Raw genomic sequence first — 12,888 nt, 5'->3', positions numbered from 1 at the left:
TGCATTTCTGAGATGCTAATCCAAAGATTAGAAGGCTATAGTCCTGATGCTCAATGCCAGAATTATAAAGTCTTTGCTACTAGGTGCTGGAAAATTAAACTGGACAATAGCATTCCGTTTAAACAGCCAAAAAAAATGAAAGATGACAATGGTAGTTTAAAATTATCCACAAAATGTACAACATCTGGTATTAAATTGTAGAGATGTAGAGCTCAGTCTTCATAAGATATGACAGAAATTTTTCCTGAAGTCCCTGGCTCTACCATGAGGAACTAAATTGGAGCAGCTATTCCATAGTTGGTCAAGTGCATAAAAGGAATTTTTCCCAGTGTGCTTGCAAGGGAGTAGTAGTAGCCCAAACAATTCTCAGATTTAGGTACAGGTCTTCCAAGGCAGCAACTCCCCTTTGTGGACCTTGAATAAAATTAATCAAGCCAGGTTAGCCTCAGATTGGAGTAAGAAGTGTCCCCATATCTTCATTATGGGCTGCCCTTGCATCCCTAATCCCTAGGCACCTCATACTAACAATCCATAAAAATACCAACAACACTGGTGATAGTCACGGCAAATAACACAAAGATTCACTGGTTCATGAATGTCCAATATTTGATAAACAAACATTGCTCTATAACAACAAAGATATTTATTGCTGTAAGTTTAATCAAGATCATTATATTTTATCTGGGCCTGGAAATCCTAAAGCTTGGCCTTCTTTGGGTATCTCTGTGGACAAAGATCACAAGTCATGGTGTCTTTTTTGTGTGAGCTATTTGTCTTCATAACTAGGACAAACTCTCTGAGACCTTAAAGAAAGATTTGGATAGTAAATCTAAATTACTCCTTCAGGGAATTTGTGTACTTGTCTTCCTTTAAAAGTTATATTTCTTTGCTTTAAAGGAAAAGAATAAATCCACTTAGGGTAAAAAAAAAAAATGCTAGATCTTTTTCTTTCCACACATCTTGATTGAGATCCAGGGCTAGTGAAAGTCTGACAGTCTTCGAGATCCTTTGCCTGGTACCCTGCTCTTTTGTGTTTGTTACTATGTCAGGGACACTGATTTTACTACAAAACTAATATGTTCATCTGTGGCTCTTAATGGCTATATCCATAGCTGCTCTGCCTCTGGGCCTACTGACTAGAAATCAAGGTAAAAACAACAATCCTGAGTTTTCTATCCAGAGTTGCATGTAGAAGCAAAACCAAAGACTTAACACAAAAGGGAAGTAAAACTGTGAAAAGTCCATTTCCAAAATTAACAAATAGAGAAAGCCTGAAAACCACCTACCCCAGGGCTCCATTATATTCTCAAGAAAAACCAGGATCTAACTTTTCTCACAGAAGTTTCTCTCCCAGGCCCCCTCAGCAACACAACATTTCAATTCTATTATTTAAGGAATAGGTTTGAAATATCCCCCAATTCAGTTGAACACCTCCCAGAGCACATTTCTGCAACATGTTAAGTGCACTTCCAAATAGCCAGCCCCGCCACAAACACAGGCAGCATAGCTGGGCCAACAGAAGAGGTTATGTTTGTTTGGCAACTTTCTCCAGGCTATTAGAGTTGAGACTGCAAGAAGCTAAAATGAGAAGCGCTTCTCAACGTTGACCGTAAACCAAGCAGAAGAGCAAGGAGCATGGCCCGGGTCCCAGCACACAGGGCAAAGCAGGAGCAGAGGTGTCCCCAGAATGTTCCAGTCCTCAGCAAGATCACACCTAAAATGCTTTCTAAGGCCCGTGGCTACAACTGGAACCTGCAACCCTCTGAATGAGCATGTCACAAACAGCTACTTCAATCCACCTCCCCAGCCTACATTTAATTGTTTACATGAACATGATGAAAAATAAATGAGGTTGTACTTAAGCTATTGAAGGCCTCCCAACCTTACCTTCCAAGAGGATTTCTGGCTAGTTGACTCTGTCTCCTTGCTACCTCCATTTGCCACAAGTTGTTATATTAAATTTAAGCTCAAAACCACTTAGGCTATAATCCACAATCCATTTTTCATTCAACTGCGAAACGTTAAGATAAATAGAAACCTCATCAGTAAACATTGTGACAGTTATCTTTTTAACTGTCATTTATATAAACTTAGGCACATCCCTTTCTAAATCACGCTCAGATGTATCAGTTGTTCAAATATAAACATATTTAGCAGAATTCTGTCATTTCCTCATATGTATATTCATTTGTGAATGACTCACTTCATACATCTTCATAAACCTGAGAAACTATCTTCTGAGTTATTCACAGATTCAGGCGATGATTCCGGCAGAGTCAAAAGCTGAAATGTATGCGGGGCCAGCACTGCGGACAATGTAGCCAAAAGTCATAGCTCTGGGATCATTTTAATCTGTGTTTGGGTGCAAGAAATGTCACAGTGGTTCACCTGAAATGAAATTATCCCTTTCTCTTAGCTTGTTTTGTTCCACCTAATCCTCTAACTCTTTTTCAAACATTATCTCTCCCATCTGCTCTAGTGAATGTTCAACACCTTGTGGACCAACTCCAGGCTGATTGGTTTTATGGGCAACATGATCTCAGCTTTATGCACATACTTAGGATTATCTCAAGGACAAAGAGGATGAACAATCCATTAACCATAATAAGCAACTACACATCTCAAGGTAGCTACAGCACATATTTGATTTCAAAAGACTGAATTAAAATATGTCTGTCCAGAAATGTCTAACCTCCAACACACAGAAACAGTATTTTCTGTTTTCCATGCTCTGGTGAGTGGTACTACTAGAAATCACATCTCAGTCCCACTCAATCAGACTTTCCAGCCCTTAAATCTTATTTTAAGATCTGACACTACAGCATGAAAAAGATCCTTTGGAAACCTCTCTTCCTGATTATCTCTGGGCAGAGCATGCAGAGTGTGTGCAGACACACACACTTTTTTAAAGGGAAATGCATTGTTATTGCTTTATGTACAAAACTTATTTCTTTACTTTCAAATTACATGTGTCCCATTGTTTAAATTTATAAAACATTAATCATGGAAATTTAGTCAAATATACACAGTTATCTGAGAAAGCCAATTTATATTGCTAGCCTGTGTTAATTACAGACATTAGAACATTACTATTATTTATTTCAATATTTAATTCAATCTAGAGTAATCCATTAGGACCCAATTTGCCCTTTAAATGTGAACATTATTGTAAAAGTCTCTGCTTACTTGATTTTCATAAAAATTCCTTATAAATACTCATTTCTCTGTGCATCCCTATTTTATTGATGAGCTCAGTTTGTTTTTTTTTGGCTGACCTTTCAAACAAAGCTACTTGCTTTTTCTGTTACTATAAAGCTTTATGATCCTGTAATAATAACAATTATGATGGCATCTGAGCACATTGTATATATTAATGACAAGACATATCTGGCCACATGTCTTCACAGCTTACTGATCTCATTGATGGGAGCTGTCAGGCTTCCTCCTTGCAACTTGCACCTTAAGGTAATTAAAAACTAGCTTTTTTCGCCGTTTGAACTTTGTTTTGCAGTGAATTGGAAATATCGCATACTGCAGAAAGAGCAAATGTACCAGTCACCTGCTCAGCTTTATGCAACAAAAGGTGTGAAAAACAGGTACAGGAGTTAACATGTACCCAGAGTGAGGGCTTTCAAGCTCTTGCATATGTTTCCTTATTCATTACTTTTCTTAAGGAAAGAAAGCCAAAATGCTGAGCTGGATGTCATCTTCTAATTGCAGAGCAGGCCCTTATCTAATAGGTCAAAGCCAAGGTAAAAACCAAAGTGAAGACCCAGACAGGTGTGCTAAATTGGGCACAGGCTATTCAGAAGAATGCACAAGCCAGTGTGGTGGCCTCTGGGGACAGAAGGGGTAGGATAAAGGTGAAAGGGAGGATTCTTTTACTCTGGGTCCTCTTTTGTTCCATTTGAACATTTTACTTGATGCCCACATTACTTTAACAACAAGAACAACAAAACCTTAGAGAGCTAAATAGCATCTGTCCCCTCCCAGCACTGTGACAACATACACTCATACCAAAGGTCAGCACTAGTGAAATGGTGCCGTAGCAAAGGTTGACTTCCAAACTCCTAGATGCTCACTTCTTTGGTTCCTGCTCCTTAGTGGGGGTCCCTCTTCTCCCCTGTCCTCTCAACCTCAGCCAACATCCTCAGATTTTCACCCTGTCAAAGCAAGTTTCCAAGAAACCATCCAATCCACTGAATATAAATGAACAATAGTTTTGCAGAAATAATCTGTTCAAACCCTCATTGTGAGAATATTTTGAAAAAATTTCCCTAGATTAAGCAATTGGTTGGAGAAGATGACCATGTGTGTTCTCCGTGGCAGGGAAGAGGAGTATCTGGACAGGGAAGAGAAGATGGCTGAGATCATGGACACAAAGATTAGCGAAGGCAGGAGATCCTGTGCTGGACACCAGTCCCCAGGGTGCCCAGCAGAGACTGACCCAGCACACTGCATAGCAGGTGGCGGATGGCGGAGAGAATGGGACCCCGGCCCCATCCCCTCCTGACACTGCTGGTGTCTGCTCAGACCCTAAGCTCAATGATATGCATAAGACACTGGCACTGACTATCTTCAAGGAACTGGTTCAGCATTTCATCAAGCAGGACCCTGGGCTGGTGAAAATAGGCTCTGCAGGGTTCTTTGAATGCCTTTCATGAGGTTGCTCTAAGTTTAGACTGATTCTACTCCTTTCTGCCTTCTCAATGCCCTGTTTCTGATACTTCTTTGAACCCAAATTTTCTCCTTCTATTCACATATACATGCATTAGAACACAGTAAGACAAAAGATTGCCTACTCTGAGAATTAAATTTTTCACCTTTAGGTGGTTAGTAAGGCCAAACTCATTAATCTTCTCATATTTGCTGTTTTCTGTAGTATAATTACATGGCACCAGCCAGTAAAGTAGCTGGTTAAAGGCTTGTGTTGTGAGTCTGTGGCTGCTCTGCCTGCCCACGTCATGCAGTAGAGAAGGTGGCATGGGAATACCAGCTCTCATTACTGAATAAGTCTAGTAAGCATCTACCTTAAGACATCTACTTTTGTGTCCATGTGGGCAATTATTACATTAAGATTAAGCATCATATTGTTGTAAAACAATGTAAATATACTCAATACTACTAAAATGTACACTTAAAAATGGCTAAGATTGTAAATTATATGTTATGTATTTTTCACCACAATCAAATTTTTTTAAGAAATATTAAGCATCACTGATTTTTTTTTTTACCCAAGTTAGAAACACTTTTATTCCTTTTGCTGGTTTTAAAGTAATAAACATCTGTTTTGTAAAATTCTAACACTAGAGAACAGTACAAGGTTGTAAACAATAGGCCTCTTCATAATTATCCCTGACCAGGATATTCACTGATATCAGTTTGGTGTGTATCTTTAAAGATATCTGTTCTGCACAGACATTAATGAAAGCATATTGTACATGCTCTATCAGAATTCTTTTTGTTACAAATGACAAAATCTAACTCAAACTAGCTTAGGCATAAAAGATTTCCCATAACTAATAACTCCAGGTATGCATCTAGCTGAGCTCAGGTGTTTGTTTATCCAGACTGCAATGCTGTCCCCAGCACTTGGTTTCCATCGGTCTCTCACTTTGGCCATTCTCCATGTTGGTATTACTCAGGCTCTACCTGGTGTCCTCCGGCAGCTCCAGGCTCACATCTCCTCAGGTTAAATTCCAGCGAAAAAAGGCAGAGGATCTCTTCCTGCTAATTCTTACACAAGTCTTATGATTTGCAAGGACCAAGCATGGTTCAAATGTTGATCCACAAACCTATCAATATGGCCAATAAAATGAAATATTCTGATCAGCCAGGCTTGAGTCTCACAGGTACCCGTGGGGCCAGCTGTCAAGTCAACTCCTTCCTAAACAGTGGACTGAGGAAGGTGCCTCCAGAAAAATCGGGGACTATTAACAGGAGGGTGAATGAATATTGGTAAGCAAAAGCAACCAATGTCCCCGATATGTTTGCTTCTTTCATCATTGGCATCAGGGCCAGCTCCATCATTTGCGGGGCTCAGCGCAAAAGGAAAATATGAGGCTCCTTGTTCAAAAAGCAGTACGAAAAAGTGGTGCAAATGGTCTAAAACATAAAGCTCTTTCTGTTCTGCAGTCTCTCCTTCAACTTGTCTTGGTGGCTTTTGCTATGTAATGTCACTCTAAGTAAAGAAAAAATTTAAATCTGAATTATTACCATGAATTTTGCCATTCATCTTTATGTTGTTCAATATCAGCTTTAAGTGCAAATATAAAGCTTTTAACTCATATATAGAATCACCACAATCAGACAATTCATATTTTATAGCTCATATATACATATGTATTTCATTCTTAGCAGAACAGTGGACGTTAACTTAACTGTTTTCATTCCACCTCTTGGTACGTGCATCTTCTACAGCACTTTCCACCTTCAGCTTACTGGTGAGTGAGGTAAGACTTAAAGGAAAAGTAATTATGTTTTGCCTTTCTTTCCCTTTACTTCTATGTCACCATTTTCAACATAAATGCTTGGCAAATACACAGAAGTAAAAGAAGTATGAAAGAATATAATAGGATTTCTTGGCCATTCTTATTTCTTAGAATGCCATTGTCTTCTTTCTGCATTCAAAGCAAGTCCTGGTTTGAGTGAAGAGAGTGGCTTCTTTGGTCTTGTCAGGGTCCCCATTTGCTCAATAGTAGATGGAACTCCCTTACCTTCTGTTTGCTTTGAATCTCCCTGAACTCCCACACATCTGTGTCCAGGGGAATTTTGTGCTCACAGGCGTTGAGAATGCTATGTGCAAGTGAGGCAGCAAAAAGCGGCAGACATGTATCTTCTCTGCTCACGCACATGCTCCACTGTCCCATCAGACTACGCTTACACAACACAAGTTCAAAGATAAAATTTTTAAGAATTTCAAGACAATTACAACCAAGCATTAAACCAAGCATGGGGCCCTTCTGAGTGCAGGGCTCTTTTTTACTACACACAGATCACACACCCATGAAGCTGGCCCTGGGTCTCAATAAATGTAATGAAAGTATTTAAATAACCTAAAATGACTGGAAATTTCTGCAAAAAGACTGAGATATGGTTAAAGAAACCCACTGCTAAGAAAGAAAGAAATGTTCCACAGAGAGCAATGGTAACAGTTATTGGGAAAAAAATCTAAACCATTTCAAATATCTGCCCTACAATTTATGACTACTCAATCAAACCTATTACACTTGTAAAATTCATTCATTTTTAATGGTTTCATGGTATCTCATTGTCTGATTGCACCATAATTTATTTTAACAGTCCCGTATTAACATTTAAGGTCTTTCCAATTTTTCAATAGGACTTTTCATGAAGATTCTTGGACACTTATCTGACTATTTTCTTAAGATAAATTTACAGGTATAGAATTGTTGAGTCAAGCAGGATGCATGCAACTATGCACTATATCCATGAAACAAAACTTTTACCCCCTAAAATCTACAAAAAATTAAAAAGGAAAAAAAAGGTTTTATTGAAACACACAAAAAGATGCATGTTTTAAATTTGTATACCCATTGCCAGACTGCCTTTCAAAATGGCATACCAGTTTATACTAGTACTGTAGTAGTATAGTCAACACTGGATATTACCATTCTTTTTCATCTTTGTCAATCTGAATGATGAAAAATGATATCATTGCATAGTTCTTGAACTATGGCTGAAGGTAATCATCCTTTTTATGGTTATTGTTCAATTTCATTGTTGACATTTCTGAACCTTCAAACTCTACACTCTTATCCCACGCTGTATGGAAGATGAAGGAAAAGAATTGAAGCAATATGTTATTATTTCCTTCCAAAATGAGTGCTAATAAAAACAACAACCATTAATTAAGTGCCTACTACATATCCAGCACTTCATATACATTATCTCTTTAAATTCTCACAATCTCATTGAATCCAAATATCTTTAGGACTATTATTGTCCCCATTTTACAGAGGAAAAAACAGAGGTTTGGAAAGGCTAATCAACAGTAAGTGGCAGAACAAGGACTCAGTTGGAACATGGGTCTCTCTGAAGCCAAGGCCCATGCCCTTAAACTCCTTGCCATACAGCCGTATGTTCCGAAACTCAATCTGATGTTTTTAATTTTCATATTAATATGGCAAATTATGCTACATCTAGTTGAATTTGAGCATAAAATAATTTTTAGCCACAGAATTACATTGTCTAATACCTAGCAAATCCTGAGGATATTAACCAAAAGGAAGAATGTTACCTAAACTCTATCTTTCTGGCCAGGAGCTAAAAGCAACTAGGAAAGCTGAGTGTGCATCACTCATCTTGAAGCCTCATAAAAGAAGGGAAATTGTATTTGCAAGTCCAATTTCTGAATGTTTGAGGAAGCCTCGCAGGAACACTGCAGTGAGGAGTTAAAATGAGGGCCCTGAGAGGGGATGTGGATAATATAGTGTGTGGGGCTCTCAACTGCAGGGTATGTAAATACTTTATACACTAATTCAATTACATTTTCAGATTATGCAGGAAGACTGATTTAAGCAACAGCTCACACTGCTGTCCCATCACCCATGCATACATGCAGGAGAACAGAGTTAAGAGACCTGGGTCAACCTTAACTCTGGATTTCTTGACTTTTATGGGCTTAAGTTGGAACTTTAATGTTTTATTAATGTCGAGTTTTTGGAGTTGGTATTCAAAATGTTTCAAGCAAAGATATGATGAGTTTCAAATACCTGGAATCTGTTCACATTGGCAAGTAGTAAAAAAAAAAAATCCACTATTTTAGACAAATTATCAATCACTCAAAGAACTCAGTGGGATTATTTTGCATAAGTTATTACATAAAGGATTATTAATCCTGCAAAGAGTGAAAATATTTAACTTGCAATTATTGATATATTAGCATAATGTATATAATTATGAACTTTTGAAAGTCCCTGTTCCAATGTATAACTAAACACAGTCTTAAATTGATCATCTCCAGAGAAAAGGCAATAAGGAATTATAAATAAGGAGATTTGCTCTAAGCACAAAGGAAATGAGCCAACTGTTGTAAATACCTCAAAAAGTCAAGAGAGTCTAGATTGTCTTCACTATTATTAATATCACATATTGATTTATGCAAGAAGTCCTTTCTAAAACCTTAGGGCCCTGTTTGTATGTATTATGCTCTAGAAGGAAATTCAAAGATGAGACAAGGTTGCAATTTTCAGTAATAAAAACTTTTCTGTCAGACTGGTTCTCTTCTATTTCAAAAGGTTTAGCCTTTGGAAAATAGTGAGATTTATGTAATATTTTTCTGAAAGCAGAGGAAGGAGTTGCATTGACCCTTAATTTCAGCTTTTTTGCATCTGAATAAATAAATGTATTTGATGATCTATATTTTCTTTGAAAATGTTATTTAATAACAGACTTCCCTTTTGAAAGGCCAAGGATTGACGTGTTATAAAAATTTAAATCAGATTGTTGCCATTAATGAGTGTTAACACTTTTTCTCAGTGTTACTTCTGTTGTTGCCACCGTTTACATGACTTGCTTTACCTCTTTCCCAGCTCATTTTCCATACTTACAGGTTTCATTGTGGAGATTTTTATTTTTGCAGAGACTGAAGATTTTGAGTTCCACTCTTCTCAATTCATGAATATCTTGCCTATGAAGAATAAAGTGAAAAGGGATTTAGACTGGGCAAAAACATTGCTTATAAAACAGTCACTCAGGAGTAATCATCTCAACTAAAGCAACTGTTTGTGCAAAGACAAAAGGGGCCAAATCCTGTCCTTGGATGTGCACACACAGCTCCTATTAACTGTTGAAAACAGCTACGTGAGTGTAGCCAAGGACAGTGTTTAGCCCAATTTGTTCTAATTTATCCAGACCACTGCAGCCGTGAAAGATAAAGACAGATTATAAGACATTTTGCATGTCAGTACAGTAACATGCTTTGTGTTTTTCCAGTCCCCGGGGTTTCCTTCATTGGGCCAAATGTCAGTGATCACATCTGGGAAGTTTGAAAAGTGTATAGATCAAATTTACTTGTAATGCTACTTGCCACAGTTGGCAGCCCTGTCTCAGGATGCCATTCTTTCTGTGTTGGGGGCCAAACTCTAGCAAATTAAATTTACCAAAAAGAAACAGCCTTAGTCATATGCAAATGAAATTATATGCTAAGATAAGAATAAAAGGACATTGATTTTAAAGAGGTTTTTTTTAAAGACCAATCAAAAGATATTGAACTAATGCGTTTTAGATGGTTTCAATGCCCTAGTTTACAAGAGATATTCCAAGGAACAGATTTTTTATAGTGTGCTAAATTAAATTTCCATCTGCAATGTTTATACCTATATTCACGGCAGTCTACAATGGCTGTTTACTCCAGAATGGGCCCATAAGTTACAGGGCAGGATCTATCTAAGCCAATGTTTAGAAGATTGGTGAACAGGTGTTAATTCTCCTGCCAAATGGCTACCTCTGTGCATGATGTATATCTTGACTATCAGATGACCTATCCTTCTTCTTGAACTCCTAGGTTCAAACAATCCTCCCACCTTGGCGTCCCAAAGTGCTGGGATTACAGGCGTGAGCTACTGTGCCCGATTGACCTATCCTTCATATACAATATTATACAATTATCCAATAATGAGATCACCAGCCCCCTCTTTTTTATTTCACTGACATTTAATATAGAAAAAGAAAAAAAATGATTTGGATTTGAATGGCTTTGTAAATCCATGTCAAACAACACACTGCCAAATGTGCTCTGTTTATTGCTGCTAATGGATACCCAGGCATGTTTGCCCTGGTGGTGGGCACTTACTTGGCACTTCTCATTCTCTGGCACCTTTGAAATGCTTCTTGTCTGCTTCATTCATCTGGTAGCTCAGTCCAGGGCTTTTTACATGAGTAAAATTCCTATTGATGTCAACTAAAACTTGACATGAGTGTAAAATGTATCACTAAGGCCATCTCAGAACTTTTGGAGACATTTCAAACACAGATTAAGGGAGAAAAAGATTTACGAGTAAGTTATCAAAGTTCACAAAATGTAAGCTGATATTTCATGCAAATGTTCTACCATTCTCTAGAGAAAGAAAAATTTCAAATTGAAACTGATATGCGGATGGAAGTGTACGTGTGTGTATGTGTGTGGAGAGAGAGGGGTACACGTGTATGTGCATCACACAATTATACTAAGTGCTAAGAACTGTCAGGTTTAATCCAAAGCAGTATTTCTGCAAATGGCTTAATCAGCTGAAAAAATAAAGAACAAAAATGTTGAATCTTTTGGCCAAAATAAGGCAACTGAATATGGTTTTAAATTTCCCATACAATGCTTTGCTTTTTCTGGCAGTAACAATGAATTCCACATGCATGAAAAATTCCAGGTGAGCTATGAGTTAATAACAGTGCTGGCAGCATAATGGGGGCAAGGAGAGAGAGGGAGACTACAGTAAGAATATTGAAGGAGCTCAGGAATTTCACCCCAAAATATGACTTCTTGGTATAAAGAGTATCTTGCCCTTATAGATCAACAGGTTCTTGGCAGAGGCTTTCCCTCTATCTGCATAAACGGGACTGACCCATCAAAAGAACAATTGACTTCCTTCCCCTCCCTGTTATCTCAATATATATTGCAGGAAAGAAAATCAAGAATGCAACCAGACCTGGCCCAAATCATTTTAAACACAGTAACTGTCTCTCAGATTAATTCACAGGTCATTCTGTTTCCCCCTATCCATTCATTCTCCCAAGTATCTAGTCATTCTCCTTAGCAACCATTTATTGCCCCTAAATAGAATTACCTGTACTCCTCATCTCTCCCTCCCCTCTAAAAGGCAGGTATAAAAATATCTGGAACCCATTAAGACATTGGGCAATCACTCTGTGATTCTCCCTGTGTGCATGGTAAATAAACCTCCTCCTCTTATTAATCTGCCTTAATTGTGAGTTGATAATTCCCCAAACTTTTGGGGGAAAGGGGAAGTTTCCCCTAACCCCCACAATATCAAATTGTATCCTTCCTTCTTCCCCTAAGAAAGTAACATCCATGGAACCAAAATCCATGGTTCTTTTCTTTCTTTCTTCCCCCTTGAGTTTACTAGTTAGCTCGAAAGGCCTCCTCCCAGTTTTAAGGCTGAAGTTGGTCATCTACAGTGTGAATAAGTACAAGATAATGATCTGTGGGATAGCTTGTGAGACAGGAACCAAAGTCAATGCAGATAATACACCGGGAGTTTCATACTCTGAAGGCATATGGAGTCAGACACGGCTCCAGGGAGCAAAGGGTTAACAATCTCAAGTTCAACCAAGGAAGGCTGAGGGTCCCAGAAATTGGGTTGTCTAAGGAAGAGGCGCTTTCCTTCCCTGAGATAGTAACCATTAGCATCCCCAAATGATTTTTATTTCCCACTCTCGTCTGCCCTTTGCTGGGCTTGGGCAGCCCCAGAACCACAGGCAGAAGAGGAATGAAAGGACGTCTTGTTTGGTACAGGGACAGACGTGCTAACATTATCAGGCCGTTTTGATTGTGCCACTCCAGTGCATTGAACAATTTCAGAATTCTGAGGCAGTTCCCTAAAGGTCATCATCATGTGGAAGATAGACTGAATCTCAGTAGCAAATCACATAGCAAGGAATATGGGCACCTGAAATATTCTTTTCTTAACTCTTCAAAGGGCTTAGGATAAGTGTTTTGCATATTTTTTGCCAATTTTTCAACCTATGCATTGATGTTAATAATTAATGTAGTAAAGTGTTTTGAGCTTTGGGGGGAGAGTTTGAGAATTATATAGATGTGCTATTGTACATAAAAACAGCAATGATAGCAATAATAACTTCCACAATGTGCTCAATAATGTACTTGGTATTTGACACAATATTGTATATACA

This window comes from Lemur catta, chromosome 3, assembly GCF_020740605.2.
Source record: "Lemur catta isolate mLemCat1 chromosome 3, mLemCat1.pri, whole genome shotgun sequence".
Lineage (NCBI taxonomy): Eukaryota > Metazoa > Chordata > Mammalia > Primates > Lemuridae > Lemur > Lemur catta.
This window is presented reverse-complemented; position numbering follows the sequence as displayed.